Genomic DNA, 13,066 nt, shown 5'->3' with positions numbered 1-13,066 from the left:
TAAATCTAGACTTCTCTTGTAAGAGAATTTCAAAGCTTGAAACCTGAACAATAATACGTAAACCGTCGGCCCAAAAGTTGATAAGAGAAAATGTTTCTTCATCCCTGCTGCAATCTGGCTCAAGGTGTGTCTCAAGTCTCTATTCTGTTTATGGAAGTGAAACTTTCACGCAGGTGTGGCTGTTTGTTATTGTGTTTTGTCTCGTTCAGTCTGGGTCAAAACATGTAAACCCACATCCTGAGGTGGGTCATAGGGACCCAGGTTAACCCAGGTATGTGGTTTCATGACCTGGTCCCCAGAAGACATCTACTATTTTGTAGGAATAGACTGGTGGCTAACAGAGGACTAATGCCTGACAAAGACTTTGATCAATATGTACTGGTCTGGGTCAGCCTTATAGGTTTTTACCTAACTAAGTGTGTGGCACTTAATTGTGAACACCCATTGTTTTGAAATGGTATACTTGAAGCAAGTCTAGTCAATCATTATCTTCACAACAGAAGAATCCCAAAAAGGCTGCATATGGTCATATTTGATAGCTGAAACAAACATGACTGTCGAAAGACGATTCAAGGTCAGATAGCAACATAAACAGCATATCTGTAATGTGCCAACGACAGAGGTGTTTGAAACCATTAATTCCATTCCTGAACTCAACCATAAATGAGCATCCATTTTTCTTTCATCCATGATTGAGGATAGCACAAAGGCAGTCGGGGGTTTGATGTCCTAAAGGAGTAATACATCTAGGCGGTGTTGGCATTGAAGTGAAAGCTGATGCTCCAACAGAAAATAGCATTGTCACAGGGAAGCACTGACCCCAGAAATGAGTCCAGTGGTACACTGAAGTGTAAGCCAAAGAGAATAAAACATAAACCACCCCGAGCTAAACTCTCGGATAGTATATCTAATCCATCCCAGTCTAAGTTCATTCTTGACATGTATTTCTGAGACTGCATCAAAGTTTTCATACAGTTCTGTAACCAAATTGAAAATAAAAACAGGATTTTCTTAATACATTAATGTCTATTTGCTAAAGTAATTCTCTTTAGTTTGGATACCAACCCAAGATGTATCAGTCTTTTTAGAACTTACTATTTTTTTTAGGTTGTATTTATTCCCTCTAAAATAATTAGATTTGGACTCTCTTATTAAATTAGCACTGCTTTATTTCTGAGGGGTCTGTATTGCTTTTTTATGTGGTCGTATAGCTACTATGTTTTTTCGTTTCTGTAAACTCACATAATTGCAAAGTCGCTCCTTCTCGTAAAGCTAGTCTGGTTTTCTAGTATGCAAGGTCACGTAATACATCTTCAGTTTCTATAGACTTGCCTACCCACCTATGCCTCTCTTTGTCAGGATATCAATCAAATATGTAATAACCAAGGCTCTATTTTTCCAGTTGCGTTCAATGCTGCATATACAGTAGAACATTGTGTGGGTTGGGAGTGTTCCTATTACCTGTAACCGGTGTCTTATGGTCATCATGCCTTTCCACACAACAGCTGTAGCTTTCCCTAACAATTTAGTTTCCATGGTAGAAAAATACGATATATTTTTGTTCTGACATTTTCCCCACTTTAGTTAATATAAGTGTTTTCAATTGTTCAATATATGTTTCTGATGGTCAGATTAAAGGGCATTTCAGATTCATGATTTGACATTAATTGTGGAAAATCACTTAGGTTGTGGTTTTAGAGAACAGTGGTATTTAACTGCCAATATTAAATTATAATTTTCCATAAGAGAAGCCAATCATGTTGTGGTTTTGGCAGCAAGGTATCTTTTCCCCTTAACCCTCATAATCCTTTACACACTGAATTAAGAATCATACAGATGTTGGCAACAATAGACATTTAATACCATAGAGATCCTTGAGACCTGGTCCTTGCATGTTGCCACCTTATACATTTGTTTTACATAGATCCAGGAACCTCATTTATAGGCACTGTACATAGATAGTTTTACTATCGTGTTGGAAAAAAATGGTAGCAGCATATTGTAGCTGGAAAATTTGACTTAATAAAATTTTGACCCTTAAAAAAACAGACCATATTAGTCATGTCATTCAAAGTCTCAATGATGGGAATTGATTTGTTTTGACATTAAAAAGAACCCCTCAAGTGTTGTAGCTTTGAATACTGATAGAAATTGGTCCTTAAACATTTTTGCATTAACATGGTTACATGCTTCAGTCGGTGAACAGTTCTGCAAAACAAATAAAACAATGCATTTCTTATTGGAAAAGGAATAAGGATAGTGTTATCAAAGGTTAGAGAATGTCTGACTAAACAATCCATGTCTGAATATACTATTCATAACTGAAGAAAGGGGTTGAGGGTTTTAAGATTCTTGTGATACTATAAGAAAGGGATACAGCGCTATCAAGTCTTCTGTACACACATACAGGCCACAGAAACAAAATCAATATCACTGGACATGTGCACCAAATGTATTCATTATATAACTATTCACAGGAAAGCAACCTAATAACAGAATAAAAATAGGCTGAGTTTCTTTGATATTTCTTTGGTTTTGCAGGAAAAAAATAATTAGGACAAACTAACTCTTATACAAGTTTTCTATTGTAAAAGCATATAAAAGTGTAGTAAAGCATAGTACAATCATGGTAAAGCATAGGTAGGCATTGTAAATCCCAGAGAGTTATGGTAAAGCATATTTAAAAACCATGGCAGTCCATAATAAACCATGTTAAATGCGTACTGTAACCATTGGAAAAGCATGAGAAACTTGCAAAGTTACTGGAAGCAATTTTGAAATGAACAATTTGAAATGAACACTGAAGCATTCAGAACAACTCCATAAAGACTACGTAACACTAAGGGGTAGATGTACCAAGATGGGCAAGTCACAGCGCAAATGTACTGCAATTTGCATTTTCGTTGCAACAAAGTATACATTTTGTCTTGTGTGCTAAGGGAAAATATATTAATGAAAAGAGCCACAGTATACAAATTTAAATATTTGTTGCATCTTAGAAAGATCTCTAGCATTTTACATTGTGAGGGGGGAGCGACATTGTTCAAATAAATAGTTAAATAATAAATAGTACATTTCGGAACGTCCATAATTACATATTCATCTGAGGTTGAACCGCAAAGCATTCCCTACCAGCAGTATGCATGTTTAATACATTTCACCCTAGACTTCTGACTCGTTTGCAACTGGTTTGTGACGGGCGCAACACTTTAGTACATCTAAATGCATAATCTTTCATAATCCCAAAACTGCCGTTGCGTACATGTAAGCTTCTCGAACATGTTGAACCCATTAAACCCTTTCCTAGAAGTATTGAGATTTATAAAATATCACCATGGCGTATCAATATACTGAGAAAGGTTTCAACAACTCATGATACAACAATATGAAGCTTCCAGGTTTTGTCGGTTTATGAAGGATTGTACTTGTAGATATGTATTGCTATGTAGCAGTTATGAAGGTAAATAATAATACTTACTGTCCAATTCAAATAAAGCGTTACCTAACATTCATTTTGGACACTGGCACAAATTGCCTTGAATTATAAAACCTCCATGAATACAGACAGTCCTGTTTTAAAATCGGTGCAATGCTCCAGCACCAGGTCCAGACAGTCTAACTTATCTGTGACTAAACTCATTAATCCATGTTGTTGATTTTGAACTCAACTCAGAAAGATCTATCTTATGATTGTGTAGGGTAGGAAAGATCCAGGCTATGCTTTTACATTGCCAGAACTACCCTTCTACTGACATTGGTACGTTCTGGTTTAATGTACAGTGACATTTATTGACATTCGGTAACAGTCATTGATATTCAGAGGCCTCTGTATCCAAAGTTCATTTCAGGTTTGTTCGAGTTCATACCATGTTAAAAGATGTCTTCTTATTTTTGTTTAAATGATTTATTAAAGAGTAAGTATCTTAACAGTTTTGTTCGCAATCATTCTGAGTGATCTTTGGATCCAATTTGTTTGCATTTAGCTGGCAATACACTCCTGTGATATAGATGGTGCTTAATAATACAATGGCTGATCTAACCTACATTGCATAGAACTTTGGCCAAAGATTTGCCGTCACCCTATAAAATTAACTAATTTTGTTTAATAAAGTCAATTTCAAAATCTAACATGTACTAAACACTACTATTGTGGCTTCCAGTACACTTTTGAAATATCATTTTGTAGTTTCTTTGATTACATGCTTGTGACAGGGTACCACCACAGCCCAGGCTTGTTACCGGCAGGAATTAAACCCAGAGAGAAAGCTGCAGTTTTAAAGTACTGTTGCACATTTATAAAAAAAAAAAAAAAAAAAAAAAAAACAGGAACAAACAAAACACGGCACAAGAACCAAAATAAAAGATTCAAACAAAAGATCAAAACATTTGTAAACTGGGCTTTAGCCTTCGCTAGCAAGTTACCAAACAGCACAACAAACTCCAACAAAGCAGTTTGCTTCCTTTTTATACAGGTGGCCATTCAGCACTCATTTACCTAATTGGGTAATGGCCACACCTGTAATTGCTGGCAGGGACAGAATTAACCCCATCCCTGCCAACCTAACATTCCTATACACACGCTGTTTACACTAGCAGGGCTTTTGCCCTACTACAATGATGTTAAATAAAATATTGAAATGATGTTCATACATATAGTATATATTTTCAATCCTAAAATTCCAGGGTGATGCAAAACGTTCGGCCATAGCTATATGTCTATGTCAGGCAACTAGAACCGAAGAACAGGTCCTAGAACTCATTGTAAAGCACCTTAACACATACGTATTACAACATTTTAAGTAAAACAGTGATTAAGAACGTGTTATTTGAACCTACCTTCTGCATGACTATAAAAGTGATACATTAGATTTGATCCCAATGTATTTAGAACAGTTGCATTATTTATTATAAGTCTTTACAGACCAATCGTGGAGGCCAACATTTCCTCTCAATTTATATCAGAATGACTCCGGATTGCTAAAAAATGCATACTGTGCTCAAATTGAATGCATAAATCTTAACTTTTAAAATCTTAACAGACATTGTCTATGATATATCTGAATGGCTTCCTGGTTTCTGGCAATATGCAATCAAAGTAAGAATTACAAATTATTCACCAGCTGTTGGTGTTTTAATGAGTTGCAGTGGTTCCCAACCTTTTGCTTGGCGTCTTTTTACAAGCATTTTACAAGCACAAGCTTTTGAGTGCAATTTTTTAACCTGCAATAAACTGTTAAAATTGCATTGTAGAGATGAACCACTAGCAATAGGGGTTTTGTAAACAAGATGTGGGCCTTATTCTCAAAGCTTTAACTAATGAGATCTGAAAAACATCATTTTATTAGAGTTAAAGCTTGAGGGCCCATGTAGCCATATAGAGGAAAAGTAAAGAAACAAAGGAGAAAAGCTTGTTCATGCTTCTGGTACAATGATAATAGAAAGCCAAGGTTATAACTTTTAAAAAGCAGCTCCATTGAACCAGTTACTGTTTATTTCAATCAAACATGTATGTTTGCATTCAAGGTAACTTCTTAAGTAGATGTTTGGATTGTTGCTATGCTATAAAGTCTCCCCTTTAGTTTTAACTGGTTATGACATGATTCGTATTAAGGGGTCTACAAAATATGGTGGGGGGGTGCATTAGTATTAATAGGAGGGATGACATTGCACCCACACATTTACCTGCTGTCTTTCCCCAGAACCACACTAGTATATTTTATTTTCTTTCTCTGTTACTGCTTAGTGTTTTCCCTCCCCAGCATGGACTTTCTTTGTCTGTATTTAATGTTTTGTTTTTTAACACGAGGACCTCATTTATAGATGAAGGTGAAACAGAGTTACAGTCTATTTAGTTAATTTGATTTCACATGATTGTTTTTAATAAATGAACATTTTATATATTCAAAGTCCATTCAGTCAAAGAAAACCCAGCATTTTTTATCCTTTATAACACTAATACATACAAAAACAAACAAAGTAAAACTATCAATATTATGAAATACAACCCAGTATTTGTCTGGTGAAAGAAAAGGGGCTTTGTCTGCTTTTTGAAAACCCTCATTTTTTTCACCTCACTTCACATTCTGTGACATTGTTGGAAAGTTCAGTTTCTGTTTTTTTCCTTCAAGTTTTCCACATATTTTAAACCATTTATTAATAAAATATTATTAGTACCTGCCTCAAAATAAAAAAAATTATTGCAGTGTCGCATGATTTTACAGTGCAGGAGACAATATTTCCGTACTCCATGAAGCCTGGTACTTTATTCATCTAGATTCTAGAAAAACATATTCACGTAATGGCAGTGTTATGAGATGAGGTTAAACGCTCTAAAACCATGGATGCAAACAAGGCCTGCTCTTTTGCATTGTGGTTTAGATGCTCGCTTGTGGTGCGCTAGGTCACTGGTTCGTGCCCAGCTTCCGCCCTGTTACACTCATTCACAAAATAAATGCTAAAAACACTAGAACATATATGGTCCTTCATTGCCCTGAGCAAAAATAAAAGGTTGGCCGTTTATCTCTGTGTTTGCCAGGAAGTAACTGTCAACATACTGTGGACCTGTGTACAAAAACAGTAGGGTATAAAGTACATTAACTGTCTTAATAACAAAAGGGAGTTGAAATTATTTCTAGCTCTGCCGTGTAATGGAGTCGAGTAAAGGCTAAAGCATTTGTAAAATATATTAGCAGGTCCTATATTTCAGTTAGTTATTGTTAGTATTTGTAATATAATAAATATAGTACCTCACACACACACAGAGCCAGCACGGCTCACTTGAATATTCTTTGTTTTAAACAGCAGGAAGGACACACCAATGAAAATCATTATCAAAAGTGTAAGTGCCTAATAGTATGCTAGTAACAATAATAACTGCAGCTTTATAATCGATTTATGGTACTGTATGCTGAAATATCACAACAGCTGTGGCAATTATGAGGCACGATGCCATAGGCAGACCATAACTCCTGTCATACCATAATTCTTAAGTATAGTTAAGTACATTCCGTATTTTATAAAAGACTGTATCTGAGAAAAGTTCACCTACTGAACAAAATGGAATGTATTGTTAAATGTTTTTTTTTTTTTTTTTTTTTTTTTTTTTTTGGTAAGGTTCATAAATATTTTGAATATTAGTCACTCTACCTACACAATTATGTACAAAACCTCCACCATTATTTTGAAGATTGTCTGTTAAATGGGTTTATAACAGTGGCAGCTGTTGGCCCCCAAATAATGTGAGGCAGAAAAAAGACAGCAGTAGAATTTTTCGTGTTATTATTAGGCTTCCAAGCCAGAATGGCTGAGAAGCCTATTGTTTCTGTTAGGATTTTATATTTTTCTTCCGCTCTTTTTTCAAAAAATCTCTAAAATCAACACCATTGCACGGAAACTCATGAAACTTGGTAGGGTGGTAGACACCTAAAGGAAGTTGTGTCAGAGTGAAAATGAAGGTCATAGGTCACATGGTGTGGCGGCCATATTTGATCTTTCGACAATTTTAGACAATTTTAAGAAATCTTCTTCTCCGAACCAGTTTACAGCAGAGATCTGAAACTTGGTGCACATACTCCCCTCCTGGCCTAGATTTATGGTTGTTCAAGAGAAGTCGATTGGTCAGATTGTTTGTCGCCATATTGGATTTGTCAAAAATATTCAAAAGACTCTGAAATGATTATGCTGATTCAATTAACCTGGCAAGGTTATCTATCAAGTTTGTTCAAAGCAAATCGCTACATTGAAAACCATGGCAAATTTCAGCTATGGTCAATTTGCATATATTGCAATGTTTCTCTGTGGTACAATGTGATAGAGTGATGAAACTTCATACAGTAGTAGAGGACTATGGAAAATTAATGTCAAAGATCAAATGAAGTTGATTGGTCACATGATTTGATTATTCAACACTCATAATCGAACACACTCCGTAGCCGTGCTTCAGCAGGGAGCGGCATGGTAGGAGTTGCTCCTCCAATTAAAACCAGGGATCAGGTTAAATCATCTGTCATTGCTAGTACTGCGGTTAACAACAGATAGCAGGTTATAATTGTAGCATCAGAGTGGGTCATAATATAATTATTGTATGAAATTAATAGAATTTAAATATGTAGAGGGGATCTAAAGCCATTCTCTGTGTCTAATTCTTTCTGGTCCCACTGACAAAGAATGCTTTTAAAAAAATAAACTAACTGCTGAAAAGGCATCTGATCTTCGCTCTCCACACAAGGAACAAGTCTTTGAACTTTGACAATCAGAAGGAGTGCTGAGGAAGAAATGGAAGCTGAACTATTCTGAAGAAAGTTACTTAAGTCATGGGAGCATAATTGCTTTAATTCACAGAAAGCAAGGAAGAACCAATGTTCTGAATAATGGCTAAAATCATCTTCTGATGAAGGGCCCTGCCTTCTGTCCTACAAGTGACTGAATCAGTAAATGGGATGCTGCATTAATCGGAAAGCGGGTGTTTGTTTCCACATAGCTGCACTAAACGAACTGAAGCGAAGCCATCAGTTATGGTTGTGGAAGATCCAAGAGAATTGTAGTAAGAACACTTGTACAAACTATATAACTTTTCAATTGCAACACCTTATCTGAACTGAGTTACGTCTGATCAATGGAACTATTCCCAGTTGGAAAACTGTCGACAACAAAGATAATGTTGCAAGGCTTGGGGTTCAACAATCTGATCTCCATTTGAAAAGAAATATTTGTTTACTGCGAGCCTACGCAATACAATTCGTACAGCAAAATACTGTCTACATTGGAACTGCTTATCGGAAGAGCTAAAATATTCATTGACACAGACTGACTTCTTTATATGGAAATCGATAAGTATTCAACATATCTAATATTAAATACTTTATGACTCGAGAAAGTAACTGTAGTAAATGCTATACAGTACTAGAAATAGAATACAACTTCCTGTTTTAGAGTGTGTAAGAAATGTATTTAGTTTGTTGAAATGTGCAACTCAAAGGAGTTGCCTCGTAAATGCAGAGAATTTCATCATTGCCCCATTTCCGAGTTAATTTGAATATATAATCAACTGAGGTTGATGACATATTATTAGTTTGGTACATCACGTCTAAACTAAATAAACACGGTAAAACTAATTTGCTAAATTAGGTACTGGAATGTTGGATTCCGTTCTGAATGAGAAGTTGAATTAATTCTCATGCATTTTGATATGAAACATCGATTCGATTACAATGAGAAACTTGTATCGAAAATATTAATGCGAAGTAGACACTTTGTGTGATCAGCCATAATTAATATTAGTATAGTAACCATGTATGCTAATAACGTTATGGTCGTTGTAATCGTTTGACTATGAAATCAATGAACTGTGTACTATTGACATGTATCTCTAACTAATAGCCTTTCCTTTCTGTAATATTAGTGCACCTTTTCCTGCTTAAATAAAATATTGTTTTATATTTCTGACACGTTGTGTAAATGTCGGTTATTGTCAAGGGAATCCGAGTTCTACATGATCCAGAACTTAAATATGGTATGTCTTATTTCTTACATGTTGACGTCCTTGAGTGGGCAACTAGAGACTAATTTATATTTAATTAAATTGTATACCTTATTCACTACATAATGGAGGATTGTCTTCTCTGAGGAAAAAAAAAAACTCTCTGAGCTCCAGAATTGCTATTAATATAGTATCATTGACTCTAGGGTTTGAGTTAAAATGTCTTAAGTTCCCTTTATTTAGTATATACTTGTAGTAGTCGAGTCCGAGTCATCAGTGTCCGAGTCCCTATCATTCAAGTCCGAGTCTTGACTTCGAGTCTTGAGTCTGAGTCCTTGAAACAAACTCAAATCAATTTTCAGTAAACTAGTGGTAGTAGTGGGGGAACAGTTTACCTAACGGACATTGTCAGATATCGCTCAAGAAAAATGTACTATTAATAAAAAAATACAAATACAACATGTTTTTTCACTTTGACAGAAGCTGTGATCTGGACTACATTATTTACTTTGACTTCAATTGGGTAAAATCTGCCAGTGTGATTTAGATATTGCTGGAGCTGTATATTTACTGTGTTCTTAAATAATAAATGTAGTATTATTTGTTTTGCAAAACAGAAATTCTATGTTTCACTTTCATTTCATTTGCACTTTTATTACGTCTGTAATACAATAGGCTAGTTTACATGTTGGTTTGTTTCACATGAATGGACAATGTGCATGATGCTTGGCAGGGAAAGCTTGTGAAAATGTCCCAAAAAACAGTATTTTATCGTATAAGTCTCAATTTCAGGAATTGCTCATGAAATCAACACCCACTTACACATGTAAACACAAGTTTCTCGTGAAAATGTTTATTAGCTCATTCAAGTCCTTTCCTAAAGCTGCTATAAAAGTCACACGGGAAAACATTAGTTACCATGGTCCAAAGATGGCAGCAGGGAATTAATGTTTTGTTTGCAGTATTTCCTTTATTAGATTGATGTTGCAGATAACCCCACTTTCTTTTTCTCCGCCTTCCCTAGAACTTTGCATAATGCTAATCATACATGGATCTAAATGTGTTTGGAAAGTATCATACAGATTTTATTTACCAACTTTCTGTTTAAAACTATTACTAAAATGTTTGATAAACTACATCGTGAATTTCTCCTAGTTACTTATGTCTAGGAGAAAAACCCGTGTCCATCCTCCACTTACATCCGTTGGAATGATGAAGACACTTGAATGTTAATGTCCATATGGGAAGAGGATATGATGAGGCAGCTTGATACAATGAACAACACAAACATTTTTTAACCCACTTTCAAAATAAAATGTGTGGAACTTATTTCTTGGGAATCAACAATACCAGGGGCGCCGCCACAAAGGGGGGCCAGGGGGCCATGGCCCCTGCACTTTTCCTACAGGGGGGCGAGTATATAGTTTGGCCCCCTTACTTGTACTCTGAAAAAATAAAGCTGCCAAATTTTTCTAATGTCCTCAGTGTGGCGGTGTGGCGGTGTTGTGTATTAAAGCGTTTTTTTTTTTTTCTTAAATGGTGGTTAATTTAAATTAGAAATCACTTTCTATTGCTATGGGAAAGGAAAACAAATGGGAACATAACAGTGTCTTAGCTGGATGTGGCCAGATTGAATCGGCAGCACCGATCTGCATGACAGAAAGTGAATACACACCAAAGTTTATTTAATCAGGTAATTTTTTTTTTTCTTTTTCTGTAGACCTTACAGTTCTATAATTAAAATAACTGATAGTAATAGAAGCTCAGGATAAAGTCAGGTGCTTTTCATTGACCTCTTTATAGAATGCAGGGCTTGAATTTCAGCGCGGGATTGTGGGAATCGCACATTTTCCAAGTTGCTCCCGCATATCTGCAACTTTCAGTGCAGGAAAATCGCACAGAGATATTCTAAGACACCAAGCTACTGTATTTTCCACCCAATTTATAATTCCTGGGCTTTCCAACGACATATTCAGTGTGTGTATGCAGTACTCCAAGCCAGAACTACGATCAGTTAAGTTAAGTTAAGCCTCTCATGTGACAGAGTTCAGAGCTTAGGTTTCGTTTTGACTCTATTGCTCCGTCATTGTAGCAGCTAGACTGAAAAGGGCAGTATCGTTGGAAAGCTTAGAAGCTCAGCTCCCCAACCCCCCCCCCCCCCCCCCATTTCATAGTGAGGTTCAATGGTGCTATTGAGGTATATATGGTGCAGTATTTTTTTTTTTTTTTTTGAGCCATCTATGTATATCTGTATCAGTATGACTATTTTGGAAAAATATATTTTTTTACATATATTCTCATCTTTACCACATATAGTATGCCTGATCTTGTTTCAACTTACATAATTTTGTGTACTTTCATTTGATTTGATTTTGCATGCAGTACAAACTATCCAGTAGTTAAACATACATAAATGAAAACAGAGAAAAACAAGTGGAAACAGGGCTGAGCGTAAAGAGTTAAAAAAAAAAAAAAAAAGAAATGGCGCGCTGAAAAGCACCTTTTTCTTCTGCTGCAGCAAAAACGTCTCACCAGGCAATGACAAAAGCAATGGAGAGTGCTCTCTCTCACAGGGATGAACAGCTGTTATATCTCCTGAAAGCAACTTATTTTAAAGCAATACCAGTGTGAATGATGACGTAGTAACACACACACACACACACACACACACACACACACACACACACACACACACACACACACACACATATATATATATATATATATATATATATATATATATATATATATATATATATATACTGTGCAAAAGTGCCTTTTTTTGGCCATCCTCCCCCCCCAAAATTTTTAAAACCTTAGGGGCCCCACCCTCCCTCCTCCATTGGCTGCAGCATAGGGTGGAAATCCCCCCAGCATACAAAAATGAAATTCAAGCCCTGTGCTACTAGCAGTAAGAGCTGCCCTTGTGTTTACAACATACAAAATTAAGGGTCTTTATGCACAGGTCTATTGGTCCAACATTAATCTAATGCCCCCTCCCCCACACACTTTTTTTATCCGTGATGGCACCTATGAACAATACAACTCAATATTCTAATTCTTTATTAAGCAGAAGCAGTCACAGAAGTACAGAGCAAATGAGAATTAGTCCTTAGTTAAGGTTGATGTCAATTCTTTATTGTGCTATTGATCCTGTAGATCCCTCTACTCAAACCAGCTGGCTGCCTAAATGAAACAGGATCATATGTGGGGCTTTATTTGTTTATTTACAATATTTACAAAATGCAAGGATTCAAACATTAGATGTTCCTCTCATCTTTAGGAACATCCTGGTAGGTCAAACGGCATAATCAAATGTTATGTCATTCATGATACGCAAGACAATCCGATACAGTCCTATAAATATTCAATAAAATTTTCAATTTGTTATGATGAACTGCACAAGATGTTCTGTAAGCTACATAGGTATTAGTATTTGTTCAACTACAATATAATTGTTCTTACAGTTTTAGTTAAACCAAGCTTGGATAAGACACAGAACAAACAGCATCAATAGGCCTTTTTTCATAAAAGGACAATATCAAATATGCCATAAAGTGGCACACTTCTCTAATGTCTTTGGTGCTG

The 13,066-nt window shown here is 35.8% G+C and overlaps 1 protein-coding gene across 1 annotated transcript in view; it reads left to right on the top strand.

Moving 5' to 3' along the window:
* Positions 1–13,066, top strand: part of LOC121320398 (nectin-3-like) — a 127,397-nt gene that overhangs the window by 104,057 nt on the left and 10,274 nt on the right. The window lies entirely within an intron of this gene.

The sequence above is a fragment of the Polyodon spathula genome, chromosome 9 (assembly GCF_017654505.1).
Source record: "Polyodon spathula isolate WHYD16114869_AA chromosome 9, ASM1765450v1, whole genome shotgun sequence".
NCBI classification, from domain to species: domain Eukaryota; kingdom Metazoa; phylum Chordata; class Actinopteri; order Acipenseriformes; family Polyodontidae; genus Polyodon; species Polyodon spathula.
This window is presented reverse-complemented; position numbering and strand designations above follow the sequence as displayed.